We start from the raw sequence: 15,858 nt of genomic DNA on the forward strand, positions 1-15,858 counted from the left end.
AATAGGTCAATGACCTTCAGAGGTCAGGCATACATGTCAATGACCTTGAAAGATTAGACAGTCAGGCAGACGACATTGGGAGACTATGTAGACACATAGCTACGACCATAAGAGACCAGACAGGTAGATGAATGATCTCAAGAAACCATGACAGGTGAGTCAATGACCTTGAGCGTTCAGACATGCAGACATACGACCTTGGGAGGCTAGACAGGCGGTCAGATGATCATTAAGAGGCCAGACTGGTAGGTGAATAATCTTAAGAAATCATGACAGGTGGGTCAATGACCTTGAGAGAGCTCAAGACAGGCAGACTTACGACCTCGGGAGGCTTAACAAGCACATAGACAACCTCAAAAGAACAGACAAGTAGGTCAATGGCCTTGAAAGATCAGATAGTCAGACAGACGATTTTGGTAAGCTATACTGACTGGTCGATGATCTCAAAAGTCTAGGCAGGGAGACCAACGAATTTGGGAGACTAACAGGTAGGAGGTCAGTGATATTGACAGTCTAGATATACAGGTCAATGACCTTAAGAGGCCAGACAGACAGACAGACAGACAGACTGTTTTTTCTTGGATAAACATGCTGAAAAAATTCTGCAAAAACACTTTTCTGATGCTTGAGTTTTTTAAAATGTTGTGCCCTCGTTTCACTCTTGAAAAATTATTTGAAAAAACTTGCGTTAATATGAGGAGCGATATTCCAAAACGCCCTTAGTCCACTTTTTGAAATTTTACAGGAGAAGGAAAAAACGTGGTACGTAAGAGGTTACGTTACATTTGGCATTGGTGATTGTTCTGTTACCTACCCAAACACTTCCCTGGTGCTATGCTTTATAAATTTTTACGCGATATGTTGATTAGTGCCTCTGAGCGTTCATGAAAGTGACCTATGTTGACAAAGGCCGTTTTGAAAATTTTTTTCAAAATGTAAAGTGATTAATGTTTTAATAGCTATTTCTCAACTGTTCGTCGAGATTATTTTTTTAAAAGTTGTTTTTCATTTCATCGGGTGAAAGGGGTTTTTCAACTTTTCCAACAGATACGTAAAAATAGGGGTCACATGGGTCAACTTCACCTATAAAAACTTTTTTTCATGTTTTGAATCAAAAAATCGCGTTTTTTTTTGCAAACTTTGAATTTTTTAAAATCGACTTTGCAACATGTTACCATGCCACTTTTTTAATATGTTGTTCAGCATAAAAAGTTGTGCATAATACATATATTTTTTTCAGAATTTTTGAGAGTCCGAACGATATGAAAACTATGTTTTGAAACTTTTTGAGCTAATTTTTTGTACAAAATAAAGTGGCAACACCAGGCATCGTAGCCGGTCACTTTTATAGTGACTTAGTCACTTTTATCACGAAAAGTAACTTTTGGTAACTTTTTTCACCAAAAAATCACTATTGGTCACTTTTCTTCCAAAAAAGTCACTTTTTTGTTTTTTTTTTCGTTTTTTAAACAACATTTTCAAAGGATTTTATGCCAATTTTCTTTATTAAACAATTTCAGAATTTTAAGAACACAAATTTTTACTTTTCGAAACATCAATTTTCGAAAGCTTTTGCCCTCGCTTCGCTCGGGTTTGTTTTCTTTTCTTTTTCAAAATAAAGAGAATTTTTTTTAAAATCAAGTTCTAAAGCCAAAAAATAAACATCTTACAAAAAAACATGTTTTTTTGCCTCTCAAAATACTTGATTAGGCCTATCTTTTTTCATTTTCAAAATCAACTTCCTTCAAAAAAACATCATTCAAATTCTAAAATTTTAAAAATAAAAAAATGAACTCCTCGTTCTTACATTTTTGTTTTTAAACGGATTTTCCGGTGGGGCCAGGCGGGAGAATAAAGTAATAATTTTTAGGTGAGATATTGAAAGTTTTTTTGCTTTTGTTTTTCGATTTTTTGCTCTCCTGAACGCTGGAATTTAAAAAAATTGGTCACTTTTTTGGTCACTTTTTTCACTGATAAAAGTCACTAAAGTCACTTTTTTTGGCTACGATGCCTGGGCAACACTAATTTTTAAGATATCACCAAAAAGCTTTTCAAAACCCTAACTATGAGAAAAAGTTCCATTTTGGTAGGTATCGTGGTTCGGTTATTGAGTAATCCACTGTTGAAATGGATGATATTTTAGGATCACTGAAACTGGCTGCCTTTAGAAATGGGCTAGAGGGATGCGATTTGCACCATTGGTCATCCCTTCGGAAGGTCTTTCCACAGGAAAAATTTCAAAAAAATCGCCGAACCCCCTACCACTTCTTGGTCCAATTAACGTGGAATAGCCCTGCTGTTTAATTAAAACACATTTCCAACAATCACTGGATAAAGGCCGTTTTGGCGGGACTTTCATTTTTTAATTTTTTTAAAAATTGGCTTTTTAGATGGGATTTGCGCTGTATTTGGGTAGATTAGAAGTGTAGGTATGAAGGTACATACATTATCCACCAGAAGGCGCCAAAAAACGCAATTCGAAAAAAATGGTCTTAAGTGCGTTTTGGAATATCGCTCCTCATATGTACTTACTAGAAACTCAAAGTTTTGATGTACCTAACTAAAAGCTTTAAATTTTCAGAAATACTTCACAAAATTTGAAATTTTTAAATGGAGTGAGAAGAAGAATGTGAGTGGTCCTTGTATTTAGTTTATTATAAATAAAAAATAATAATTTGGATTAGTGGAGAGGGGGGGTTTAAATATTTGAAAACTAAAACATTGGTCACTTTAAAGAGCGTAAGCAACTGTAATCGTAAGCTTAGCTAGATGCAAGAAATACACATACAATCGAGAACCCACTACTACTTTTAAAGTACATTACGTTCGTAAATTTTAAGAACCCCTACAACACAAATATGTACTTCCAATATTTTAAACAATTTTGCGAACGATTGATGGTGGGAAAAAATCACTAAAATAGAAATAATCTGGATTCAAATCCACAGGGAACCTGCTTATCTCTTAAACCCTTTTGGAATTGTCATTCTACTTTTATCAAGTACCTAATAACTGAACAAACATTCTAACACAAAACGTGATAAAAATTATCATTCAAATGTTTTCCCTTTTTCTAAAAATTAATAAATTTATGCATTATACCACAACGTGGTTCTTGCAGCGTTATTTCACCTTCATTTACTACACATACCAACCTACACTTACTCGTAATTTATATTACTCCTACGTGTTGAAACAGCCGATAAATACTTGTTTAAAATGAACGAACATCGAATTGAGTGAAATTAAATTTCAATAAATAGTTTAGGAAACACTGTCAACTTTACGTAATTAGTTCTAGTTAAAGGCTTTATAGTTGACAAGTGAAATATTGAATTTTAAAGTGATGTTTGACAGTTTCAAGTTACATTTTTCCAAATTACAAATTCCTCGTTTAATTTGAAACTAGTTTCGCAAAATCATACTTAATCAGAAATGTTCTCAAATCGTAAAAATTCCATTATGAGCCTATACCAGGATCGATATTTACAAAATGATAGTTTCTTATTAAACCGACTTATTTTTCTGTTTATCTTTCGACGAAGTTTTAAAAGGGATGAGAATACGCTTTCGTAAAATTATGAAAATCTCTTTGATGGTTATTATACTTACCTACATCGGTTTTGTTTAATAGCAATAACGTATTGATTCTGCGGCCTAAAAGGTATTCCATTGTACGCCAATTACATAGTTTAGGATACCCTGATAAAAGTTTTACGCGGTGACGTTGGTTAAGGCTTTTGAGTCGTGGAATTGACAATTTTAATACAAAGTTTTAGGTAAAGATTGTTTAAATTTCAAATGCACCAGTCGAGAGATCACTGATGACAATCAAACATTTTAAAGACACTCGACCCTATTAAAGTTCAAAGATCGACCATTGTTCGCGAATTATCCTTTGAGAAATTTCTCCGCGGGACGATTTTTTTGTTTTGAGTACCCCTGTAAAACGTTTTTACGCTGGTATTACCCCCAGTTAACTAGGTTTCCGCAGCTTTCCTAAATACTTCGATCAAATTTTCTTCATGGTTTTTGTAGCATTAAGTAGGTATATGAAAGCGTCAAAACGGAACATTTAGTTTTTTTTTAGGAACCACTTTATAAAGATCGTTGGTTCGTGAACTTTGTTATGCTCGGAAGATTTAGATTTCTATCGAGATACGATTTTCTTTTCTTCTTCGATAATTTTTTCCCTTTCAATCGTATGTGGATCTGTATTTTCAACTTGGTCAATCTATTTTAACAGGTTGATGCAAAAGAAAGAGGTAGATGCATAAAAAAGTCAAGTGCCTTGATCTACCTATTTCTCAAGATACGAGACGTACCTATATATATTTCAAATTACACTTATCTTTTTGGTATTTGACAATTAGATAAAAAGTTAGCAAAAAACAGACTTTTAATCGCTATAAAGAAAACCTCACACGCGTAAGATAGTGAAAAAAATGAATAGTTGAAATTATTTGTAATACCACCGATAAACACGAACACGCTTCGTACAGAAATGATAAGGCCGATTATTATTACGCGGAGAAATTTACGTAGGTAATTGCATGATTCTCTCAATAACGCTGCAGCCTTTTCAATAAAATTTAATGAGCTGTCGTTACCAGCAGATGCTCAAAAAGGTGATAAAAATTTGACTTACGATGTCGATCAACTATAGACTACTTCTCTTTCTTCCTTCCCCTTTCACCATCATCACCATAGGCTTGAATTACACGCCAAAACTCGTTGCATTTCTGGATTATACGAGCATTTAATGACGTCACCAAAAAGCAATGCACGCAACTACACCTACTGTGCAAATAACGAGCTCGACGTAGACTTAAAGGTGAAAAATCTTTTCATCTTTTCAGACGGAAATCTTTTTAAGAGAGAAATTTCTCGGTCGGTTAAATCCACTGCACGTTGCAGTATTTGCGAGAAAAACGATGTTGATTTTTGTAAATTGATAAAGTTGATGCTTCTCAGCTCGAATAAGTATAGGATCAAGGATCATAGAGCTTATGTAAAATTATTAGTGTTTAGGTTGACTTTCACACCGAATCTACGAGTATACTCTTGGTTCACGTACAAAAGGAATTTTCACTCGAAATAACACGACAAACTCGATGAAGATGAGATTGGCATTATCTATTTTCTAAACGAAATATTTTCATTGAAAGTTTCAGGGTGAGGGGTAACTTTTTGTAAACAGGAGTAGATAAAATCTGAGAGAGAAAAAAAGGAGTAAATTGTCCGTCAAATCACAAAAAAAAAGAAACAAATTAAAATAGGTACATGGATATAAATTGGAGAAAAATTCTCCACGTTCTGGTATTGAGGGAGGGGGGGGGGGATTGTTGACGATCCAACCCATTTGCAAACGTAGATTTGAAAAAAAAATATTGGTTCTCGCTTTTGTCGAAATTAAGTAGCCTTCAAAATAATACGTATGACCTAAATTGAGAATGTCTTAAATTGTGGCTGCTGTGCCACTCATTTTAAAATTTTGAGAAAGGAGGAGAATCGATAAGGCCATTTTTTGGCACCAGACAGTTATCGACTGAACCACTCTTAAAATGTTATAATAAATATCCAAATACGAATCCGTAGTTAGTTAACCCAAAATGATCATTCTTTGGGCTCCAGGGGTCCCCAAAGTGGGGAATAAAAAAAGATTTTTTGGAATCACTGAGTATTATTTTTAAAAACTTTTTTGGCGTAAAATATCTGTTTGAACCTGATAAACATTATACGAGGCAATTATTCTATTTCCGACCCTCGGGGGTAGAAATTGGGGGTTTTTAATTTTTTGAAAATTTTGGAACCACCATAACGTTTTGAGGCATATATTCAATTATCCAGGTGAAAAAGTTTAATTAAAAGCTTCCTGTATATTCGTAATTTTGAACCCTCTTTTTAGAGCCCCCCACTTTGGGCACCCCTAAAAAAGGTGTTTATGCATATTTTTTCAAATAAATTGAAGAATTTTCATTTGAAACATAGGCCTACTAGCAAGTGTCTGATAATTTTTCAATTGATCTTTCCTGTGACTTTTATATTTGAGCCGTTTTGTGCCGAATTCTGAGATTTTTACTCTTCCAAAAAACGTCGAAGTCACGTTTTCACGATTTCAATGAAGTAAAATCGGAGAATTTGACCCAAAAAACCTCAATTATGAAACTTACAGAAAAAATTGAATGAAAAATTATCGAGCACTTGCTAGTGTGTTTCAAATGGAAATTCTTCAATTTATTTGAAAAAATATGCATAAATACCTTTTTTAGGGGTGCCCAAAGTGGGAGGCTCTAAAAAGAGGGTTCAAAATTACGAATATACAGGAAGCTTAATTAAACTTTTTCACCTAGATAATTGAATATATGTCTCAAAACGTTACGTTTGGCGCAAATCGTAGGTTTCCAGTCTTCCAGGGATTCTCAAAATATCCAAATTACAAAAAATTGGAAAATTGGATTTTTGAGTATCAGCGCAACGTTTTATTGAGCTCAAAATTTGGTAGGATGGAGGTCTTTTGAATACTAATAATCTGTAAAAAGCTTTTTAGCGGACTTCAAAGGGGTAGGTTCAAAATGGTGGTTTCAAAATTTTCCAAAAATTAAAACCCTCCAGTTTCTACCCCCGAGGGTCAAAAATAGAAAAATTGCCTCGTATAATGTTTATCAGGTTCAAACAGATAGGTATTTTACGCTAAAAAAGTTTTTGAAAATAATACTCAGTGGTTCCAAAAATTCTTTTTTTATTCTCCACTTTGGGGACCCCTGGAGCCCAAAGAATGGTGATTTTGGGTTAACCAACTACGGATTCGTATTTGGGGCATTTATTATAACATTTCAAGAGTGGTTCAGTCGATAACTGTCTGGTGTCAAAAAATAGCCAAAAAACTTTTTATTACTTATAGGCCTACGTACTTCGAAAGTGATTCCCAAAATGGATGTAAAGAAAAATAAACAAAACTGGCTTTGGCAAAAAGAAGACTTTTTTGACATGAATAGAAAACAGACCTCTTAAGGCAATTTTGGCAAAAAAAAACAGGACTTTTTGACAATTTTGGCAAAAAAACAGGATTATATGACGATTTTGGTAAAAATTTTGGGACTTTTTAACTTGAGAAAAAATAAGGTTTTTCTAAAATTTAGGGCAAAAAATTGAACCTTTTTCGACAAAAATTGGGATTTTTTGACAATATTGACAAAAATATGTTTTTTTGACCATTTTGGCAAAAAACAGGACCTTTCGACAATTCTGGAGAAAAAAACAGGATTTTTTTTGAAAACTTCTAATTGCAGTTGAAATGGAAAACAGCACTTCATGACAATTTTAGTAAAAACACAGGATCTTTTTGGTAGTTTTGGCAAAAAACAGAACTTTTTTGACAAAAATTAAAACTTTTGAGTTGGACGATTTTGACAAAAAAATAAGTAGGTAGGTACTATTACAATTTAGCAAAAAATAGAACTTTTCTCGATAATGGTAAAAAAATCGGACTTTTGTGGCATTTTTGACAGAAAACAAGATAGGCGAAACCTTTATTAACAATTTTGGAAAATAACAGAACTTTCTGATAACTAATTTTGGGGGGGGGGGGTGACATTTTCTGATAATTTTTATAAAAACGAGACTTTCTTTGGCAATTGTGGCTGAATACGTGAACTTGTTGGCAATTATGAGAGAATGTTGGACTTTTTTTCAGTAACCTGAAGCAAAAAAACGGAATTTTTGAATTTTTTCAAAGAACAGGGCTTTTACCTATTTGTCAATTTAAAAAAAATATATAATTTTTTAGACAAAAATGAAAAAATTAATAGGTGGTACTTATGTATTTTTTAGATGTTTACGTAAAAAAAACAAGAATTTCTGAGCAATATTTTAACATTTTATGACTTTTCCCAAAAGTGTGAAATTTCCTGAATTTTTTCGATTTTCCAAACTTTTTAGAGAATAAACATTGAGCACTCTGATAAAATATCGAGAATTTTGTAATTAATATCAGGTAGTCAACCGGATTCTTTCCAAGTTTTCGGAAGCCTGACACACCTATAATGTCAAATTGTCAAAAATTCATCAACTTATTGGTTATTTGGTTTTTTCATCAATTTATGCAAATTTTGGACAATGGTACCCATTTTGAAAAATTTGAATATTCACAAAAAGGACTCTTAATATTTCGTTTGGATAATTTAAATAATCCAGTAAAAAGTTGAACGGAATTGGTGACTTTATTGTGGCCAAAAGGTAAAAGGTTTCCTTCAAATTTCATCCCAGGTGCACAATTAATGGAAAAAGTACCACGATAATCACTTCAAACCACCCATCTCAAGTGGAGATTACATCAAGATCGATTTTCTTTCTCAATAAATATCTTCCATAAAATCTCATAAATTCGGTCTACGCTACCTTGCGATTTTATTTCCCTCTAACCTCCCCCCTCATCCAACTTACGAGATTATTTCTACTCGAAAAATTTTTTCCATCGAAGCAACCTTGAAAATTTATCACGGCGCAAAATTCCACCACACCACGCCACCGTTGGCGTCATCTACCCACGCAATTTCTTCGTAAAGTTCCTATTTGAAAAAAAATAAGACTCGAGAAATTAGATTCTTTATCAATTCAAAAAAAAAAATTCAGTGAAAAAATGCACACGTTTCGAGTCAAACAATGTAAAACCTCTTTATATCAATCGTGATTACTCGTTTAGAAAAAAATTCTCATATCCTCCAGCCCCACCTGAAGCTATCAGCAAATAATTATTAATCCACAACCGTTATACTTGGCTTGAAAAAAAAATTCCTTTTTATATTAAAACAACGCCGGTGAACAATTTCCATCTCTCTGGGGTATTTTCCGAATTATGCTATTAATTTAAAACGAAGCGAAGGCGAAACTTGAACAAAAATTCAAAAACCGACGTCTAAAGCTGCTACCAAACAGACTGAGGAGTATGAAAAATAAAAAAAATAAAAAACATTAAAAAAAGAAACACTCGTAGTATAGTCTCTCATTCACTCTTTTAGCAGATAAATTGCCTGCCTGTACTCAAACGTTACGAATTTTTTTCTTCACAGTCAGTATAGGTAAATGCGCAAATAATCGAACAACTCCTAAGGCTATATGTACTTTGTAGAAAAAATTTACACATTGGTAATCAGAATAGTAGATATTCATAGATAACTTCGCAATTCATACCTCTATGATCTGGTCGATGTACCACGTGGACACCTTTCAACTACAACACGTACTTAGGAGAAAAAAAACCACACGGCACAAATGTATCGAAGGTAAAAATTTCGATTTTTTACAACACGTATGAAAAATATTAATCACCGTTGTGCATTTCACGTGCTATTTGTTAACGTCAAAAATACACAGTTTCGTTTTTATCAAATAGGTACGAGTGTGTCTGCCTCTACCTATAATGTAGTAACATGTGGTAGAGATGCAAATTAACTGGCATCGTCTCCCTTCTCTCGTTAATCGTCCGATGTTAGGAGTTAGAGAGAGAGGAGCGAGAGGAGTATGTTACCTTTCCAGATTTTCTTTTGTTAGACAGCATCTCACGTGTATTCGACGTAGGCATACGTACAGTCGTAAAATCTTCTCACATTGTACCTGTACGAGTACCTCTCTGCTCTCATGCTGTGGAATTGGTCCCTTCGATTGAATATGACCCAGTTCTCCTCATCCTTGGAGCTTGGTGTATTTTTAGAATAATAATTACTCGGTATTTAAATTAAAAATCAATTAGCCCACGCCTTTTTTTATCATCCATTTCAGGAAGCATTTTTTTTTTCTCTTTCAAAAGTGGGTTCGTTCAAATATATACGTAGGTGCCATATACCTTTCCATAACCAGGTTATAATTAATTCCACATTGTGCTATTTCACTTACGATTACACTATACTGTGTGTGCAGTGCAAAAGCAACGGTGTTTTTAAAAAATGTATAGGTAACGTGAAGTGAAACGAGAGAGCTAGGTATTCGAACGTGATACCTTTTCCACTCAATAAACCCGAAGCAATGGTGGCCGGCGTCTCGACCTTTTTAATTATGCACTCTCTTATAGCGTTAAGCGAGTTATAATGTACCCAACAAACGTACACGATTAGTACTGATTAAGCCAACTTTATTATCTCTTTACAGTGTGCCTTTGCAACTGGCTCCTGCATCCAATACCCTGGCTCTTTCACAACAAGTTCAACTTTCGGTTGCACATATCGTTCGTTGCTGCAGTTTTTAATTAAAAGACCACAGCACGGTTTCATATTACTTGTAAAGTTAGATACCTATACCAACCCACTCGTCCAGTAACAACTACAGTAGCCAACAATAAGATAACAAATAAAGTACCTAGTCGAAGAAAGATTAACTTTTTCGATTAACCCGAACCCATTGTTTCTTATCAATCTTTATTTAATTTATTGAACTTTTCTTCGCGACGCCTAATAGTTCAAAGTTCTACCCAATATCTCTTTTCGTCGGCCTACAAGTACAGCTTTATCTCATTTTATATACCAACTACTTACTCGTATACCATTACCATGGCGAATACGAGTACAACACGACTAATGCTAACTAATTTTCGCCATATTGAATACCCAGTGACCTTTTTATATACTCCTCTATCATTTTCCTGCTTTGCTTTTTTTTCTCTTCCTCACTCTCGCCACTTTATACAGTACAAATTACTTTATTTGGGAGGAAAAAAAATTGTAAAGAAACCCGCAACTGAAATAAAAACTCTGTGTTCGAGTGCTAAGTTCGTTACGAAATTTACATCGAGTCGAGCTTTTAAAATTATCTCGCTTCGGTGTAATTAATCTTTTTTCTTTGTCGTGTTTATCAAATGTAAATAAATAAAAGTATACGTTTCTTCGCCGCAGAGAGTTTTATATTACGTCAAAGTTTACACTATACCTACCTGTGCATCTAACTAGGTACTAATTTTGTTACTATAAGAATATTTTCGTCTACCTACTTTGTCGCTTTCTTCTTTTCACTACGTAAATCATCCGTTGTAATTTGTTCATATTTGCGAATAAGAGATGAATAGTTGGCTACTTTTGTTTTGCTTCTTAGCATTTAATTGATCAAAAAATTAGTTTGGTGATTGATCAGTTTTTGCCACCACTTGGCTAGGATCTGATACTCAATACCAACTCAAATGGTAGGTATGGTACTTTGGAGTGAAACTATCACCTAGTGAAAGGGTGTTCCGATATTACCATCCCCTCATGTGAAGTTTTTTATTCATGAGCATCCTTGAGTGATGAAATAATCAATTTAAAAAAAAAACAGGCAACTCTCCTGACATTAAAAAAAAGTATAAAAAGATTTACAAACAGAAATATATAAAAATAATGAAAAAAATCCATTCGACAGAATAATTTTATGTATCACTATTCCGTTAAAACATCAAAGAATATCCCGTTTTTTTTTGTTTTTTTTTTAAAGACAAAAAATCAAAAATTTGTTTTTTTCTCAATTGAATAAAATTCTTCAAAATCGATTGGCCAAAAGGGGAGGCTCTCCTTCCATTGAGTTTGAATTTTCATGAATCCCATGAAAAAAAAAATGAAAATTTCAGCCACTTTTAAAAATTTGGTTGTGAAAAATATCATTCTTCAGGGTAGGCTAAGTAACTAAAGCTAATTCTAATTTTCATCGTTGGAGATTTAAAAAGAAAACAAACTGCATATAATATTGAAAAATTTGCTCAAATTTTAATTATTCATCAGGAGATAAGTATATGTGGATTCAAAAATATGTGAAAATTCCATGTTCATTCAAAAGTTATGATTTCACCTAATTTTCAAATATATTTTTTTCGGAATACTTATTCTCAATTATTTCAAAGAGTTTTGGAAATTTTTCAATGATTTTTGTGACTTTTTTGGTTCATAGTTTAATGAAGCTTATTGATTGATTGTGTAATGTAAACCCAAAGTGTTATTATAGGGGGCGCTGTAATAGGTCTTAAGGTTTACATGTAATGAGGTCATGGTCATGTTAAGTAGTAAGTACGTATCATTTTGTGGCAAACTTTAAATTTCATTTGAGAAATTAAAAAATTGAATCAGGGGCTCAAATGAACCACACTTTTTTCAACAATTTTTTGACACAGTTGTTCTTTCTTTTATTACACTTCGCTAGTTTTTTGAAAAAATAAAAAAAAATAGAATAAGGTATAAAACGATCCCTTCAAATGCTTCAAGCGGCGATTAAAGACATTGGGAATTGAATTAATTTTTCAAATCATAAAACTTCATCTTAATTCCAAATACTTTTAAAAAGCTCTGAGTAAAAAATCTACGTTTTAATTTCCAAATGCGAAACCGGTCTCTGAACACGCTACATTTAAATTATTCAAGAAGGAAAGAATCGCCTACAAGAAGATAATTCACGTTTGAAACACCTTCTACTTGCAAGCATACTGAGTAGCCTATTTCGATATTACAAGGAGCCACACAAATATCTGATATTTTGATTAAGAAGCTACAAAGTGACGGAGGTGAAAGTAAATTTATGTGGAAACAAAACGTAGCGAAAAAAAGAATTTTTACTGAAAAGTTTTATGAGAGATGAGTAGATATTTTTTCAAAAAAATGATGCTACGTACTTTTTTTTGTGGGGGGGGGGGCGGTGTTTATAATTAATTGCAGGACAAAAAAATTGCTTGCCTATATTTTAAAGGGCAAAATTATGGATCCCCTACTTGAACCATCACTTTTCTACCGAGGGTTTCAAATTTTAAAATTTACATTGAAAAATGTAAATCAAAAAAAAGTTTTCGAAAAATTGTTTCATGTGTTAATAATTGGTGATTTTCATTCATTCAACTTTCCAAGATCAGTTTTGCATGACTTGCAAAATATTCAAAAATTGTGTAGATAAAGTGACTTGAAATAATAATGAAAATTTTTTTCAAAAATAGTTTTCTCACTTCTAAGTGGATATAATAAAACCAATTGACTCAACAAATTTTTTTCAATTTTTTTTTTCATTTTTAATGTGAATTTTAAAGCGTTGAAATCTCAGTAGAAAGGTTATGGTTCAGGTTAGGGACCAAAAATTGTTCCTACAGAAGTTGACATCCTAATAGATTATAAAATTATTTATTTCAAATAGCTTACAATAGGTTGCCTTTTTTTACTTGCAATTCACTCAAAAAAATTCCGCCTTGAGAGTGCCCTAAAAAATTACCTCTCACCACAAGTTGATGTTTGAGGTTCTGTGTCAACTGTCAACCTGAGTCTTTGTCGTTGAAAAATATGTCAAAATTTAAGATTGTTATCAAAATTATACCGGGTGGTTGAAAATCAACGCATCACTCATTTTTGAAAAGTACGTACTTTCGTGTTTTGAAGACATTTTTTTGCAATTCAACGCGCTAAAACATTGAAAAACAAAATTCCTAAAAATGAGAGATTTTGACAGTTACATTCTTTCCAATTCAAAATTAAAAAAAAAAAATATGATAAGTACATATCAAATTTTACTACTGGGAAATCTTATGCTTTACAATTTTGCTCCGTTCGTTGTTTTCTTCGCAGGCACCTCAATTTTTTCTAATCAATCAAGGATCCTGAAAAAACAAAAAACACAAAAAAAAACACAAAAAAACGAAGAGAAACACATTGTAAAGCATGTAGATTTCTCACCAGTGCAGTGATTTTTGTTTAGAAGTTCAATTTTTGAGATCGTCAGCACTTACTTAAGCAAAAATTAGGGAATCAAATGTTATTGAATATCAGTAGGTATACTTTTTTTTTAAATTTTCCACACGAGCCACTTCATTTGCTTACCACTTTCACGCCACTGGTCTTCGTATATTTCCATTTGGTGTAAATTATTCAATCACTTTGTGTGCACTTTTTTTTTAAATAGTAACTAAATTTAAAAAAATAAAATTACAGCAAACATTTTTTCAACACATCTAACCATTTTTTTCTATTAAAAAAATCCGCACAAGTCTGAAAAAATCAAATTCCTAAATAAGTTTTGGAAAATTAATTACTGTAAATAAATCTCTACTTGAGCTTTATGCAGCTGCATTTTATGTTTAAAGTAATACACGATGGTTACAATTTCCAACAATTAAAATAGTAGTTACGAGTATTGAAACAATCTTATATAAAAGTTATAAAAACTTGGTAAAAACTTTGATACTCAACTGTCATGTTTTATTCTAAAACACGAAGTTGAAATCTCAATAATCCACCTTCTCACGAAGGGGAAAAAATCAGGAAAAATTCTTATTCAAAAAAAAAGGTAGGTAGGTAACAAAAAAGTAAAAAATTACGGTGCAATTTTATAACATGATTTACAATTACAAGCGAATTATTACGTTTAACGTAGATTTTTATTCCGAAGTCTGAAAAAAAGAGGGAATTTATCAAAGTTCGAAAAATAAACATATTTATATTAAGAATTTGTTATAAAAAGCGTCTCGCGTCTGTTCGATGAATATGTTATGACTTTACTAAAGGTCGTAATAATATTCAGATATTCTAATATAATGTAGATTTATGTGTATACTCGGTCGATGAAAATATTTCACTTTGGTTTCAATGCATGAAAAAAAAAATATGCAATCGATATTTCATAAGTTATGCGGTTGATCCACACCTGAAGGAGAATAAATGTTTAATCGTCCGGAATAGGAAAATTTTAACCGACATTTATTACATCCTTAGAATACAGTATTTTTCTCCTTCTTCACATTTGTCTTTCAAAAGCTCACTTTGAGGTTTTTTTTTTTTTTGAGTCAAATAGTGCGATTTACGAAGTTACTAATGCCTGATGGTATAAAAATTTGCGCAAAAAGTGACATATTCGATTACAGATGCCTATACATTTTACTTTTGCCACGAAATAAGTTCTGGTTTTATCTTACCTACATAATATAAAGGGAAAGTTGCAATTTCGAGAGTAGAATTTTCGAGCAGCCTACTATACTCGTATAGCCGATACTGAGACGAATAAGGTTTCTAAAATAAACACCAATACCGTATCCGTCATCTAAGGTATTGCCACGATGGGTAAACACTTGGTCAAGATGGTCAGACCCACTCGACTAGTCAAATAAAAAAATATATTTTAGAAAAAATGCCCTACCTAGCTCGGTGGTTCGGTTGTGGCTCCGGTACTGTAAACAAAATTTATGTGGCTCATTTTCTCGCTTATTTATTACCGAGGACATTTCTATGATTACAAAATAAAACAAGCTGTTATTATTTTCGAAAATGCCTTATTCAGTCGAGAGGTTTGAGAGAATGTAGAAATAGGTCGAAACAGTATACGTTTTCAACAATGTTAAATTATTATTTTCAACTTAACGATACAAGGCAAAAGTTTTCTCAGTGCATTCAACGTATACAGCACCAGTTTAGTATATTCGGAGGTTATAAATTCTTATGTGTTTTTCAATGGTAGTACATTTCCGTCTATTTTTTTCTTCTTTCTTGCCTCTCTTTATAATACACAATACCAATGGGTATGCTATTTGAAGTTGATGAAATTTTTCCGTCTGCGAAATTTTACTTCTTCTCGGTTTATCGACACTCGAATATACGAAACCTGCTAGCATGGTACTTTAATTGACAATGTTTTGCTATTCTACAAGGTCACTACACTCAGTGTTCCCTCGGAGAGTCGCGAATTTCCAACTTAGGTACTTGAATATGTAGTTGAGTATACTCGACTCTTAGGGAAATACGATATAGGTAGATATAAATGTATTTTTTCATTTGTTTCGCCAACATCATCGTCGCACAGGGTGTGTTTTTTATCATAAACAAAACGACCTACCTATCTACCTAACATACCTATAGTTTAGTACTCGGGCTAAGAAAT

General features: G+C 32.8%; 1 protein-coding gene across 1 annotated transcript in view; it reads right to left on the reverse strand.

Moving 5' to 3' along the window:
* Nucleotides 1-9,446, reverse strand: part of Cbs (Cystathionine beta-synthase) — a 28,468-nt gene extending 19,022 nt beyond the window's left edge. The window contains exon 1 of the mRNA XM_065349944.1: nucleotides 9,193-9,446. The gene's annotated coding sequence lies outside the window, so the exon portion shown is untranslated. The remainder of the gene's footprint in view (nucleotides 1-9,192) is intronic.
* Nucleotides 9,447-15,858: the final 6,412 nt, after the last annotated feature.

The sequence above is a fragment of the Planococcus citri genome, chromosome 2 (genome assembly GCF_950023065.1).
Source record: "Planococcus citri chromosome 2, ihPlaCitr1.1, whole genome shotgun sequence".
Taxonomy (NCBI): domain Eukaryota; kingdom Metazoa; phylum Arthropoda; class Insecta; order Hemiptera; family Pseudococcidae; genus Planococcus; species Planococcus citri.